General features: G+C 41.1%; 1 protein-coding gene across 1 annotated transcript in view; it reads left to right on the top strand.

The window, feature by feature from the left end:
• The first annotated feature begins 6593 nt into the window (after positions 1-6593).
• LOC103025997 (retinoic acid receptor gamma-A) overlaps positions 6594-16194 on the top strand; it is a 97498-nt gene continuing 87897 nt past the window's right edge. The window contains exon 1 of the mRNA XM_049471896.1: positions 6594-6751. The gene's annotated coding sequence lies outside the window, so the exon portion shown is untranslated. The remainder of the gene's footprint in view (positions 6752-16194) is intronic.

Raw genomic sequence — 16194 nt, 5'->3', positions numbered from 1 at the left:
TTTCCTAATGAGGATATGAGAGAGAATGGGCATCTGTCAAATTCTGTAAAATGCCTATAAGCTACAATTATTAAGTCTGTGTAGGCCTACTGAACCTAAATATAAATCCTTCTAAATGTCAAAGAAATAGAACTAATAAATAAATTATAGTTACTGTGCACTGTCACGCAACCTGACTCTCCTTCCACACCTCTGGACTCCACTTCCCAGAATCCTTTGGGTTATGACGTCACCGTCAGTCGCTCGCCGTCGCCCAATCACGTTGCGCTCCGGCGCTCAGACTCACCTGTGTTCTGAGGAAGGTCCGGGTTATGCTCTCTGTTTTTCTGTATTTAAGGTCGCACTGTGTAATGTATCTTCGCGAGGTATTGTCGACTTATGTTGCGTACTAAGCGGTTTCTTCCTGTTCTTGGTTATTGCCTTCTCGTTACGACCCTGTTTTCTGATTACCGGTTAATGTCTTTTGTTTTGCCCTTATTGGATTTGATGTTTGGTTGGACTGTTCGTACATGAGAGACATGAGAGGACATATCAGTGGAGTAGATCAGAATGTCGTCTATAAAAGCAATGACAAATTTGCCCAGCATGTCACGCAAAACATCATTGATAAATGATTGAAAAACAGAAGGTGCATTTTTGAGGCCAAAAGGCATAACCTGGTACTCATAGTGCCCTCTAGTGGTAAAAAAGGCCGTCTTCCATTCATCTCCCTCTCTAATCCTTACCAAGTTGTACGCACTGCGAAGGTCTAATTTCGTAAAAACAGAAGCTCCACGCAATTGTTCAAGAGCAACAGGTACTAAAGGAAGAGGATATGGGTTGGTCTTTGTTACAGCGTTAAGTTGTCGATAATCTATACAGGGACGGAGACCACCATCTTTCTTTTTAACAAAGAAAAAGGGAGCAGCAACAGGGGATGTAGAGTGGCGAATAAAACCCTGTGCTAGAGCCTCCTGCACATATTCCTCCATAGCTCTTTCCTCAGTTTGGGTAAGTGGATATATACGTGACTTAGGGGGTATCTGGTTATCAATTAGTTCAATAGCACAATCATAGGAACGATGGGGAGGAAGCTGGGTAGCACGAGTTTTACTGAAAACTTCACATAAATCTTGATAAACAGGAGGAATATGTGCAAGAGACTCTGGCTCTGGACTTTCAACAGAAGTGGATTGAAGTTTAACCTTAGGAACCTTCAAACAATGCTTCATACAATAGGATGACCAGGAAGTAATCTCCTTGTTAGACCAGGTAATTATAGGATCGTGCTTTCTTAACCATGGAAGTCCTAAAATTATTTGATATCGAGTGTCTTTCATAACAAAAAACCTGATCTCCTCAGAGTGCAGTGCGCTGACGCTCATCTTGACAGGTTTGGTGGTGCTGGTTATGCTTCCCTGTCCGACTGGGGTCCCATCCACAGCAGACAGTTTTATGGGATTCACCAGGTCCTCTAATGAGATCAGGAGTTGTCTGGCCAGCTGCTCATGAATAAAGTTTCCCTCGGCGCCGGAATCTATCAGAGCTGGGAATACAAAAGAAGAAGACTGGCAAAACAGTATTACAGATATTATAAAAGATCTGGAAAACATGTCAGGATTGAGTCTGCTTACCCCTTTAGCGTGTGGAATCCTAGGGGTTTCCACACGCTTTCCCGAGCTAGTGGCAGGTGGTTCGTATGGACGGTCCGGGTTGCCATGGAAACCATGGGAGAGCCCACCGTGGGACGAACCGGAAATTTCTTCTTGGCGTTTAGCTCGAGAGGGGCATATTTGGCAGTTACGCAACACATGACCAGCTCCGCCACAATAGAAACAAAGTCCAGCTTGAAATCGTCGCAAACGTTCCTCTCTGGATAATCGAGTAGCATCCACTTGCATAGGTTCCTCGTTGCTGTGACTGGAGACCACTGATCGAGTTGATGCAGAAACACGTGACACAAATCCAGACCTGCGTGGAGTAGTAGCTTCACGATTCATTACAGCGCCTTGTTTCAATTGATCCAGTCTTATGGCTAGAGAAATAAGTTCATCCAAGGGAAGTCCATCATCCTTACAGGCTAATTCAGCTAATACATCAGCCCTGAGCCCATTGCGAAACATTACCCGTAAAGCCGGTTCATTCCACCCACTACCAGCAGCCAATGTACGGAATTCTAAAGCATAATCAGACACAGAACGATTTTCCTGACGTAATCGAACCAATAACTCCCCCTGAGATTGACCATAATGAGGGTGATCAAAAACTAACTTAAACTCTTTGAGAAAGTGTTCGTATGTAGCTCTCTCCATACTCGGCCAAACAGCAGTAGCCCAGTCTAGGGCTTTACCGGTGAGACGTGAAATAAAAAATGAAATTCGCGCTGAATCGGAACCGACCGCAGAATTAGCAAAAAACAACGATATTTGTAACAAAAAACCCCTACAAGAATCCGGAGTACCATCGTATTTATCAGGTTTACTCACCGGAAAAGCGGTTGGTGGCTGGGTGAAAGAGCTAACCGGAGGCGAGCTAGCAGAAGCTAAGCTAACGGGGTTAGCCACGCTCAGCTGGGCGAGCTGAGCAGCGATACCTTGGAGGCTAGTGGTAATCTGAGCTAGCTGGGAGTGTTGTTCCGACTGCTGAGTACTAAGAGTAGTAACGGTGTGAGTAATGCTCTCAAAAAGCTGGCTATGCTGCTCGAGAACCCTCCCCTGATTCCCGACTGCCTGTTGTAGATTATTAAACTCAGCCATCGCTCTTTTAAACGGCGAGGTATTTTGTAACGCCAGGTAGTGAGGAGTGACGCACGCCGAGTAGAATGTACTCACAGGTTTATTTACAGGCAGGCAAGCAAATGTAGCTAACAGTATAGCCAGGTAAACAAAGATCTCACCAAAGACAGAAGACGTAGTCGTATAAACAGTCCGAGTTCGTAACCGAGAAACAGTACAACCAAACATCAAATCCAATAAGGGCAAAACAAAAGACATTAACCGGTAATCAGAAAACAGGGTCGTAACGAGAAGGCAATAACCAAGAACAGGAAGAAACCGCTTAGTACTAAGTTTTAATCAGTCAGGAGCGCACCTGTGTTTCTCGTCGCCAAGATATTAATATATTCGTAAACTCCAACACTAGTTAACCATGCGTGCGCTAGGTGTAAAAATAGACTGTTGCTGACGTGGTGTAAGATAGCAACAAGCATCGCAATGTGCCTTTCACAGGGTGTACGATAGGGTCCTAAGACTCAAACTGAGCCTATGGGATTCTGGGAAGTCATGGGGAGGTTTTATTCAGTGTATTAAACTGATATTCTCTTATAGTCATTAAAAATGTGAATTAAAGCAGATGTGTGTGAACCGTTGTGTTTGTATAGGGGTCAGATGGTATAGAAACACTGTATGTTTTATTGTGGAGCTCAGTGAGATAGTGTCAAGTCAGGCTACTGGAGCGATTTGGCGGTCGGCTGCGTCCAATTGCACTGCCACCCGTTGAGGCATGGACTCCACAAGACCTCTGAAGGCGTCCTGTGGTATCTGGCACCAAGACTAACATTTGCAGCAGATCCCACAAGACTGACGCCTGATGTTTTAGAGATGTTCTGGCACAGTTGACTGTCTCAGAAGTGTCTCAGATACTTACGCTTGTCAATTTTTCCTGTTTCTTTTTTTTCTTTAATTTTATTTCTATTATTTTTCTCATTTTCTTCCCAGCCAATTACCCAACCCACTCGTTAGGACCTTCTTCTATCACCAGTGATGCCCCAACACCAGAAGGGCAAAGACTAGCACATGCCACCTCCGACCTGTGTGAAGTCAGCCATCGCCTCTTTTCGAACTACTGCTGATGCAGAATTGCCAAGTAGCATTAGTAGCATCGGTTCCGATACATCAGCTCACAGAAGCCTTGTGCTGATTAACATCACCCTTTGGAGTGATATGGGAAGAGAGCGCCATCTACCCACGCAAAGAGAGCAAGGCAAATTGTGCTCTCTCAGGACTGATAGCCAACTACATGAACAGGATTAGAACCAGCGATCTCCTGATCATAGTGGCAGCGCTTAGCCTGTTTCTAAGAAGTATACATAGCAGATGTGCCAGTGGTAAATTAAGGCCCAATCCCATTTCTAATTTGTACCCGTTCTGTCACGTCCCCTTTGTTTTCACCCCCTTTTTGTTTCCGCCACTCAACTGAGTACTAGAGTGATTCTTAGACATGGGAATCTCCACAAGATTGCAACTCTTACTTGATTTTTCACCAATCAAGCACTTTATTTGCTTTAGATACCATAGAGAACCTGTTTGCCCCCATGACCAACTCTATCTCATCTCGTCTCCTGATACTGATGTGGCTTTGTCTTTTCCCATCAAATACACAGTTTATCCCATTGTGGGGGACACCTATACGACACTGCATCATATTTAATCTACTGGTATGGCACTTCTCCATTAGATAGGCACCTAACTGGACACTTCACATCTTTTTTTTCTTACCTGTAGGAGAACATTAGCTCTACACAGAACTACATATCTCTGCATTTACTCTACTGGAAACCTATTGAGACACTGTCTAGGGGTAGAGTTAGGCTATAAATGACACTTCATAATGGCACCCATTACTACTGAGTGAAGGACAGAAGGGAACTCAAAGATGGCCACTTTTTAAGACACAACATCAAAATTCCTTGATATAGACTAGAGGGCACATTATAATTTACTGCCACTTGATCACTTTTTCCATCCACAAGACAGGAAGCCAATAGGGCACTTTGTCTCTTTTTTGCCACTCTAGACGGCACTTTGTGGATGTGGCCAGTGTTTTTAGGGAGCCTCCTTGCCCATGCTACCTTCTGGCTCTTTCCCTTTTGTTAGCCTGTTTTATTCAGATCTGCTGGAGTCATTAACCACACTCTGATAATGTTGCATATTTTCTGTTCTCCATAAATTTAGTCAAATCCACTGATTCCATCTTTCTGCTTTGACTGCCCACCTGGTCAGCCTCATACCGATGGAAGTTTCAACCTCAGGTTATCCTGTCACCTTTCCTGCCACACTGATGGATGTTTTGGGATGCCAGGCTTCCTGTTACCCACCACAGATCAGCTTCCTATTGTCCAGATTTTGCCATGTGCCTCGGACTAGTTATTCACACTCCACTACTGTTTACATCAAAGTTTATATGAACTCTAACTAGGAGAAGCTGTGTGATGAGAAGAGAAGAGTAATGCCAAAGAAGCCATTTCTGCAAGCACGTCACAAACAGAGTCTGTTTGTGGCGTGCTTACAGAAATGGCTTCTTTCGCATCACTCTACCATATAGCTATTCCTTGTGCAAAGTGTGCTGCATTGTTGACACATGCACAGTGACACCATCTGCAGCAAGATGATGCTGCAGCTCGTTGGTGGTGGTCTGTGGATTGTCCTTGACTGTTCTCACCATTCTTCTTCTCTGCCTTTCTGATATTTTTCTTGGCCTGCCACTTCTGGGCTTAACAAGAACTGTCCCTGTGGTCTTCCATTTCCTTACTATGTTCCTCACAGTGGAAACTGACAGGTTAAATCTCTGAGACAACTTTTTGTATCCTTCCCCTGAACAACTATGTTGAACAATCTTTGTTTTTAGATCATTGGAGAGTTGTTTTGCTGAGCCCATGACGCCACTCTTCAGAGGAGATTCAAATAGGAGAACAACTTGCAATTGGCCACCTTAAATACCTTTTCTCATGATTGGATACACCTGGCTATGAAGTTCAAAGCTCAATGAGGTTACCAAATCAATTTTGTGCTTCAGTAAGTCAGTAAAAAATATTTAGGAGTCTTCAAATCAATAAAATGATAAGGGTGCCCATACTTTTGCACCGGTCAAATTTTGGTTTAATGCATATTGCACATTTTCTGTTTGTATACAATAAACCTCATTTCAATCCTGAAATATTACTGTGTCCATCAGTTAGATATATCAAACTGAAATGGCTGTTGCAAACACCCAAATATTTAGAACTAAAAATGATTAAGATTAATAGGGGTGCCCAAACCTTTTCATATGACTGTATTAGGCTTGATAGTACATTTGATAGTACATGTGATCATAAATCACTAGGGGTTCTATGATGTATATTCAGTGTTTTGTCTGATTCTCTGTCCTGCTACCTTATTTCTGTAAAGCTGCTTTGCGACAAAGTTGTGAAAAACGCTATATAAATAAATTAGATTTTATTTAGACAGCACTTTTTCAACCGTGTCGACGCCAAGGGGAGGCAATTGCCCTCCCTTTTCTCTACCCTGAGTCACAACAGTGCATATAAAGCTTAATTGCATTCCAACAGTAAACGTCTTGGTGCAAAATTCTTTTAAAGTCCGACTTTTCTGCTGGATTTTCCCTTCAGTACAGCCAGTAGCTTTATCTAGAAAAGAGCTGAACTGAAAAGTAGTAGCAGTTTATAGAGTTGTAACACAGGACTGGGCAGGACTGAGCCAAGTGGAGTCAGGGCAGAGAGACAGGGAAGGAGGGTGGGAGAGAGAGAGGGTGAGCGACAGTCAGTGAGAGAGAGAGAGAGAAAGAGAGAGAGAGAGTGGAGAAAGGGGCGGAATGCCACAAGCTTCTCTTTATCCGGGCAAAAGAGCGAAACTCCTGACTGACTGAGCTGCAGTCAGCCAAGCTGCTCGTTCGCCCATCTCTTTCTCTCTCTCTCTTTTCTCTCTCTCCTTTCTTTCCGCATTCGTTCTACCACTTCACCCCATCTGCTCGCCAGACCTGGGGCCGGGTTCGGGTAAGTTTGGGTTCTTCTGATGTTTTTAGAACCTTTTTAAGAACTTATTTACTTACTTACTGAGCTCAAGTGTAGAGCATGTGTCTCTCAGCCAGAGAGAGAGAGAGAGAGAGAAAGAGAGAGGGAACATGTCAGAGCAGGAAAGCAGGACAGATCTGAGCAGTGTGTGTAAGAGCGCATGTCTGTGTGTGTGTGTGTGTAAGTGTCTGAGAGAGTATTTGTGGGAGTGTGTGTAAGTGTGAGAGAGTTTGTGAGAGTGTGTGGGACAGTATTTGAGAGTGTGTAGGTGACAGTGTGTGTGTGTGTGTGTGAGAGCGAGAGATTGTGAGAGTGCGTGACAGTGTGTGAGTGTGTGTAAGAGTGTATAAAAGTGTGTGTAAGAGAGTTTGTGTGTGTGAGAGATTATGAGAGTATATAAGACTATTTGAGTGTGTTTGCGACAGTGTGCATAAGATTGTGTGTGAGAGTGAAAGAGAGTTGTGAGAGCATGTGAGACTGTTTCTGACAGTGTGTATAAGAGTGTGTGTAAATGAGAGTTTGTGAGAGTGTGTTTGTGACAGTTTGTATAAGAGTGTGTGTGAGAGTGAAAGAAAGTTGTGAGAGCACGTGAGACTGTTTCTGACAGTGTGTATAAGATTGTTTGTGAGAGTGAGAGAGAGTTTGTGAGAATGTGTATAAGAGTGTGTGTGAAAGTGAGAGAGAGTTTTTGAGAATGTGTATAAGAGTGTGTGTGAAAGTGAGAGAGAGTTTGTAAGGGGATGTGAGAGTATGTTTGTGACAGTGTGTATAAGAATGTGTGTGAGAGAGAGTTGTGAGAGTGTGTGACACTGAGCATGTGAGAGAATTTGTGTGTGAGAGACTGAGAGTATGAGAGACTGTTTGAGAGTGTGTTTGTGACAGTGTATAAGATGTGTGTGTGTGTGAGTATGAGAGTGGATGTTTTTGAGAGTGTGTGAGGCCATGTGTAAGTGTGTGTTTATGTGTGTTTAAGTATATAAACATGCTTGTGAGAGTGTATGGTTGTGTGTGTGAGAATGTGAAAATGTTTGTTAGAGTGTTTTTAAGTGTTTTTGTGAGAATGTTTGTGAAAGTGTGTGTGTCTGAGAGTCTGAGTGTGTGTGAGAGTTCATATGAATGTGTGAGGGTAGCCTTTTTGTTTTTCATAAAATGTTAAGAAAGGTAATTTTCTTATAGCGCTCCCTATTAGCGTTCTTGGGGAGCATTTGCTAGTGTTCTTGGTAGTGTTCTCCGATTTCATTCTCCAGTAGCATTTTCTGGTAGCATTTCTCAGGTATAGTTCTCCAATATCATTTTCCGTTAGCGTTCTCCGGTAGTGTTCTCCAGTAGTGTTCTCCAGTTTAGTTCTCCGATAACATTCAATGGTTTTCCGGCAGTGTTCTATGGTAGTGTCCTCCAGTTTTCTCCGTTTTTTCTCCTGTAGCATGCTATGGTAGTCTTTTCCAGTAGCATTTTCCTGTAGCGTTCTCCTGTAGCATTCTATGATAGTCTTCACCAGTAGCATTCTCCAGTAGTTCTCCTGTAGCATTTAGTGTTCTCCGGTAGCATTCTCCTGTAGTGTTCTCCGGTAGTGTTCTATGGTAGTGTCCTTTAGATTAGTTCTCCAGTATTCTTCTCCAGTATTGTTCTCCAGTAGTTGTCCTGTAGCATTCTATGGTAGTCTTCACCAGTAGCATTCTCCAGTAGGTCTCTTGTAGCATTCTATGGTAGTGTTCTCCAGTAGTGTTCTCCGATACTGTTCTACGGTAGTGTCCTTCAGTTTAGTTCTCCAGTATTCTTCTCCAGTAGAATTCTCCGGTAGTTCAACTGTAGCAATCTATGGTAGCATTCTCTGGTTTGGTTCTCCAGTAGCGTTCTTTAGTAGCATTATCCTATAGCATTCTATGGTAGTCTTCTCCATTTTAGTTCTGTGATAGCGTTCTTTAGTAGTGTTCTCCTATAGCATTCTATGGTAGTGTTCTCCAGTAGCGTTCTTTAGTAGCGTTCACCTATAGCATTCTATGGTAGTGTTCTCCATTTTAGTTCTCCGATAGCATTCTTTAGTAGCGTTCTCCTATAGCATTCTATGGAAGTGTTTTCCAGTTTAGTTCTCTGATAGCGTTCTTTAGTAGCGTTCTCCTATAGCATTCTATGGAAGTGTTTTCCAGTTTAGTTCTCTGATAGCGTTCTTTAGTAGCGTTCTCCTATAGCATTCTATGGTAGTGTTCTCCAGTTTAGTGCCCCGAAAGCGCTCTTTAGTAGCGTTCTCCTATAGCATTGTATAGTAGTGTTCTCTGGTTTAGTTCTCCGATAGCATTCTTTAGTAGCATTCTATGGTAGTGTTCTCCAGTTTAGTTTTTCAATAGTGTTCTTAGGTAGCGTTCTCCTATAGCATTCTATGGTAGTGTTCTTCAGTTTAGTTCTCCGATAGCGTTCTTTAGTAGCGTTCTTCTATAGCATTCTATGGTAGTGTTCTCCAGTTTAGTTCTCAGATAGCATTATTTAGTAGCATTCTATGGTAGTGTTCTCCAGTTTAGTTCTCCAGTAGCGTTCTTTAGTAGCGTTCTTTTATAGCATTCTATGATAGTGTTCTCCAGTTTAGTTCTCAGATAGCGTTCTTTAGTAGCGTTCTTCTGTAGCATTCTATGGTAGTGTTCTCCAGTTTAGTTCTCCGATAGCGTTCTTTAGTAGCGTTCTGCTATAGCATTTTATGGTAGTGTTCTTCAGTTTAGTTCTGTGATAGCATTGTCCGGTATTGTTTTCTAATAATGTTCTATAGAAGTGTTCTTCGATAGTTTTCTCTGATTGTGTTCTTCGGTAATCAATCTTTAGGAACATTCACTGTGGAACTGCTCACCCGGAGCGTTCCCTGGAGTCGATCTCTGGGAGTGTTGTTTGGGAACGTTTGGTATAAGTGTTGACCGGGAGCGTTTGCCGGCATTGCTGGCTGGAACAATTTCGGTGGGAGTGTTGACATGGAGCATCCACCAGGACCAGGAATGTTTGAGGAACTGTTTGCAGGGACTGTTCGCTGGGAACATTCGCTCGAGAACGTTTACTGCCAGCATTTTCTGGGAGCATTTGCCAATATTATTTGTCAGAACCGTTTGCAGGGGCAGGACACTGGGAGCTTTAGCTGATAGCTTTCGACAGGAAATTTTGCTGGAACCGTTCTCTGGGAAGACTTGCGAGAAGTGAGAAGTACCCGTCAGTGTTAGTAAACTAGGCACAGAGAGTGGCCGGGCATGATAGCTGTGTGGTTTTGAAGGATGGCGGAGCCAGGGATGGAAATTATGTTTTTTTTTTTTCAATAAGAAGATGAAGGTCTCTTCAGGACAGTTGGGGGTGAGGTTGGGTTGTTGGGGGGAGTTATATAAACAGGTTCTTCTACAGCTATTAACACCACCATGATGGAAATATTAAAATCAGCCACTTTGAATATTGTGGATATCTGGGAAATGGTTTTTGCTTCCTTACTGGACGTCGTTATGTGTGTGTGTGTGTGTGTGTGTGTGTGTGTGGGTGTATGTGCTCCCCTTGAAGTTGACATGTGATAAACTGTAGAACCATTTCTGAAGATGTTCTTTAACCCCGCAAAAAATCTATTGTTAAATGTTGGTTGATTACCAGTTACAGGGTACTATTTGGTGGAGCCCCCCAGGGCTAAATGTTTGGCTTTGGGAACGTGATGTTAATTTTGACTACATTTTTGTAATGTAGCGTGAAGCTCAGTTGAGGTTGTGTTTGTGATTGTACTAACAGCTGATACTAACACTGAAGGATGGATTATGCCTATGCTATAGCTGTGTTATGTCTGTGTTATGCCTGTGAGGTTGCATAGTGTTGAGAACATGGTGTAAAGATCATGTCAGTCAGTCTGTCAGCTCTCTGTTTCCTGCCCCATCTGACCTCAATCGACAGGTTGCCATTGTTTGCAGATACATAAGAAGCATCCTATCTACTCAAACCACAGAGAGAGGGAACCAACATGCGCATGACTCACAGTGACCCGACAGCCATTATTATTGCGGACCTTTAGCAAGCAGTGATGTCCTTCATGATTCATCCTGTTAGTGCCAACACCATTGGCAGACGGCTGCACAATACAGGACTACATGCATGCACCCGATCATTATGATGACTGCTCTTAACACCACTGCTGCTACCATCTCACAAGATTGCCTTAAAGACACAGATACTATGACATGTGTTACCCTACACTACCACAGATCTAATATGAATACTTTTACACGAAATACATTTGGGATGTATTATTGTTATATGCAGGTACTTACACACAAATAAACAGCTCTGGAAAAAAAACGTAAGAGACCACTAAAAATGTGAAGTTTATTTGATTTTACCAAATGCAAAACCTCTGGAATAGAATCAAGAGAAATATGGATTATGACAAGCCATCAAACCAAGCTGAACTGCTTGAATTTCTGCACCAGGAGTGCAGGCATAAAGTTATCCAAAAGCAGTGCGTAAGACTGGTGGAGGAGAACATGCCAAGATGCATAAAAACTGTGATTAAAACCAGGGTTATTCCACCAAATATTGATTTTTGAACTCCTAAAATTGTATGAATGTGGACTTATTTTCTTTGCATTAGTCTTTTTTTATATTGGCCATTTCTATTTTTCTGCAAATAAATGGTCTAATTGACTATATTTCTATTTGGAATTTGGGAATAATATCCATAGTTTTATAGAAAAAAACAACAATGTTCATTTTACCGAAACATATACCTTTAATTAGCAAAAATCAGAAAAACTGATTCAGAAACTGAAGTGGTGTCCTTACCTTGTATGAAAAAAAAGTTTGTGTGTCTGAATGTGTGTGTGTATGAAGCATTTAAATGCTTTAGCCCCTCCTCCCTCTCTTTGTTCTCGGCTCTGGGAGACTGACAGGCCCTTCAGGCAGGGAATGCTGTCTGTTTCCTCTCTGTCTGTCTTTCCGTCTGTCTGTCTATCTCTCCGTCTCCTGCTGTCTGTCATCACTATGCTCTTTTCATCACCACCCCCAACTACCCCCGCCTCCTCCGTACCCCCACACTCCCAGTGAAAGTATCACATCCCCACTCTGAGACTGCATGAGAGATCTCCACTACAGCCTCTCTGTTTAAACTACTGCTGTCTCACATCAATCTGTCTCACTGCCTATTTGTCCTACTGTCTCTCTGTCTAACTGTCTTACCCTTTTACTGTTTTACTGTCCCACTGTCTTACCATCTTACTGTTTTACTGTCTCGCTGTGTTATTGTCCCACTGTCTTTTTGTCCCAGTTTCTTACCATCTCACAGTCCCACTTTCTCAATGTCCTGCACTGTTGCACTGTCCCACACTGTCTCATACTGTCTCATTGCCCCACACTGTATTACTGTCTTTCTGTTACTCTCTTACACTGTCATTGTCTCACTGTCACACACTGTTTACCTGTCTTGTTGTCTCACTGCCACTATTTCCCACTCTTCCACGCTCAGACTGTCTTGCTGTCTCACTGTCACTACACCCCAGCCAGACTGTTGAAATGTCTAAATGTCTCACTGTCACAATGTCCCTTTGTTTCACAGTCAGACTTTCTTGCTGTCTCATTGTCTTACTGACACTCTGTCCCACTGTTCTGTGGTAAGACTGTCTTGCTGTCTCACTGTCACTGTTCCTTACTGGTCCACAGTCAGACTTTCTTACTGTCTCACTGTCACTATGTCCCACTGTTCCATGGGCAGACTGTCTCACTGTCACTATGTCCCACTTTTCCATGGGCAGACTGTCTCAGTGTCACTATGTCCCACAGCTCCACAGTCAGACTGTTTTGCTATATAATTGTTTCCCTGTCACAATGTCCCTTTGTTCCACGGCCGGACTGTCTTGGTGTCTCACTGTCTCACTGTCAGTATTCCACTGTTCCACAGTCAGACTGTCTCATTGTGACTATTGATGAATCTTATAGACACTTATGATGTTTTAGATGGGAAATACTTTTATATATGGTGTAGAACCTTTCGGTTCCATTATCATGATGAGTCAAAGAAACATTCAAAAGATTATTGAACCAATTTATTTGAAAAGCACAAAAACCTCCATTTTCACATTTTGATTTCTGACATGGACATGCATGTCCCACATCTGGTGGAAGAATTGAATCAGTTAAAAAGGAAAGTTCAGAGAAAGTTCTTCAGCTTCTTCTCACTCCAACATCTCATCTTTAGTCTTTTTCTCCCTTTTTTCTCTTCTTAAAATCCTTTTTGGTTCCCTTTAATACGTTTAATACACCTTTAGTTCCAGAGCTAAACCCACTGAGTGTAGAAGTGTGTGTGGAGCGGAGTGTGTGTGCAGAAGTGTGTCTGAGACGTAATTACACTCGACCCCAGACCTTCTCCTGTAGCTTGGGGCGCTGGGAGGGTGACCTCTGGACTCTGGGGGGGAGTTGGGGGTGGCGGCGTCGGGGTCTGGCTGGAAGAATGGCACCTCTGTGCCCCGTACTGAACGCGATTATTATAATCAGCTGTCGGAGAGTAATTCCAGCTCTCAGACAGAGCTCTGCAGTCTGGAGGAGATGATGAAGATGATGATGGTGATTTTTAAGTTCTGACTTTGTCACTGGTTGTGCAGAAATTTCACATTATATGTCGTTTATATTTTTCTAAACTTTTAAAAAGGTCTTCTCACTTCTTGGCAACACATTCATAAAAAATTGTTCTCTGAAAAATTCTCGATTAAAGGATTTTATAGACCAAAAAGGGTTCTTCTGCACTTCTATACCATCAAGTCTTTTAAATAGAAGAGAAAACAGGTTCTTGATCTGTGTTATAGAGGACTGGGTAACACTTTAAAATAACTACCTTTATAAAGGGTTTATGAATGGATTATAAATGAGTTTATCAAGGGTTATTAATATATAACACATAAATAGAAATGGCAACAGTGAGCTGAAAATTAGCAAAATAATGATTCCACACTCATTTATACTGTCAAACCTCAGATCTTTCTAGATACTGATTTTACTTTGTGTTTTCCATCAATCAGCATTAAACCTGTCATATTAATATATGTCTAAGTATGTTTAACTATGTATATTATCTATAAATTAAGTGACTAGGTTGCCACTGTTGCTTTTTCAATTGATGTGTTTTAACTGCTTATCAGTGGTTTTTAAGGCATTTACAGCCTAATCAATGATAAGTAATAATCTCATTTATAAACATTTATAAATTTAGTTTTTAAATAAGTCTTTTAAAGTGGTACCAAGGACTGTTCAAAAGGTTTTTGAAACATTCATCTTTCAACATCTGACCTTTCAAATGGATGTATATGCATTCAAATACATTTTCTACTGTCATTCCACGTGTCATACATGCCATTTAAAAATACTCTTGGGAACCCTACCAGACCCCTCTGCTTTAATATATGTACATATATATATATATATATATATATATATATATATATATATATATATATATATATATATATATATATATATATATTAAATAATTATAAATTAAATAATTATATTTTAGATATAAAATAACAAATCAACACACAGTAGCACATAATAATTGTGAAGTGGAACGAAAATGATACATGGTTTTAAAAATTTTAATCAAATAAAAAATAGAAAAGTCTGATGTGCAAAAGTATTCATCCCCCTTTATTCTGAAATTCTATTTAATAGAGCTTAGAATAAATACTTACCTTAGTCTTAGAATAAATACAGCTGTTCTGTAAGGGCCTCATTGGTTTGTTTGTAAGAACACTAGTGACCAAGAAACTCACCAGACTCACCAGGTCAGAAATAAAGTTTATAAAAAGGTTATAAAAACATATCCCAAGCTTTAAGCATCCCAAGCAGCACTGTTTAATCTGGCATCTAAAAATAGAAAACGTATACTACAACTGCAAACTTAACAAGACTTGAGACTGTTAGGGAGATTCACCTTCCAGCAAGACAATGACCCTAAACATACAGCCAGAGCTACAGTAAAAAGGTTTAGATCAAAAAATATTCATGTGTTAGAATGACCCAGTTAATGTCCTGACCTAAATCCCATTGAGTATCTGTGGTCAGACATGAAAACTGCTATGCTCATTTGCTCACTATCCAACCTGGCTGAGTTTGAGCTATTTTGCAAAGAAGAATGAGCAAAAATCTCAGTCTCTAGACACGCAAAGCTGGTAGAGATATACCCCAAAAAGACTTGCAGCTTTAATTGTAGCAGAAGATATTTATTTGATTAAAATCTTGAAAACTGTGTATCATTTTCATTCCACTTTCCAGTGACATGGTACTTTGTGTTGGTCTATCACTTAAAATCTCAATAAAATACAGTTTTGTAAGTGTTTTTTGTAACAAGGTAAAAACAATGTGAAAAAAATTGTATTGCTTTCAATTTAAAAAGAAAAAATCTTGAGTGCTGCTGCTTTAAAGGATAAACAAATCTTCTGATTTAAGCTGACTCCACTCTCAGCTTGTGGGACAAATTAGAAAAATGTTAAACAAATGGGAGGAATAGTTTGGGAGGGACGCTGGGTGATGTATGGGTTTAGGGGTGGGACAGGAGGAAGACCTGATTGGGCTGAGCAGTGTGCCTCTGATAGATAGACAGATAGATAGATAGATAGATAGATAGATAGATAGATAGATAGATAGATAGATAGATAGATAGATAGATAGATAGATAGATAGATAGATAGATAGATAGATAGATAGATAGATAGATACTTTATTTATCCCGAAGGAAATTTAGGAAAGCAGATGTTGAGATGCAGATGGTTGGACGTCACCAGGGGGAGAAAATATTGATTGACTTATTTGCATATTGTACACAGAAACATGATTTGTGGCTATAGCACACTTTAACCTGAGAGGCCATCGCAGAGGCAGAAATAACTGAAATAAAAAGGTTTTAAAGGTTAGGAAATGTTTATTCAAAATTTAAAGCGGGTTTGCTATGTTTCAAAACTTCAAAGAAACACAAGTCATTGTTTCTTTGAAGTAATATTGGCACTGCTGTGCTGCAGTCATAGATCAGCACAGCAGTGCCAGTATTACACATTATAGCACAAACCTCAAGTGTATTATTGCTTAATTATACCACATTTCCATTACCGCTGTTTATTAAAAGATTTTGAGGTAAAGAGGAGGAGAAAATACGATCTGTTAAAAGTTAAAGTTAAAATAGTTCCATTGCTGCTCTGTTTGTAGCTGTGCTGTTTGGTTTGTAAGCGCTGCATCGTTGCAAGGTAACCTGTATGTGGTGGAGTAATATATGGAGAGCTTCAATTACAGTGCATTACTGGCTAATAATGGCACTCACAGAAAGCCTCTCAGCCAATAACATTGCAGGAGCAGAACTAACTGTGGTATGATTTAAACTGAGTCAATTTTCCACAGAAAAGAGGGCAGAGTTGTCCTTGTACAACAATATTGTACATTGTAGC

Source organism: Astyanax mexicanus, chromosome 24 (genome assembly GCF_023375975.1).
Source record: "Astyanax mexicanus isolate ESR-SI-001 chromosome 24, AstMex3_surface, whole genome shotgun sequence".
Taxonomy (NCBI): Eukaryota; Metazoa; Chordata; class Actinopteri; order Characiformes; family Acestrorhamphidae; genus Astyanax; species Astyanax mexicanus.
This window is presented reverse-complemented; position numbering and strand designations above follow the sequence as displayed.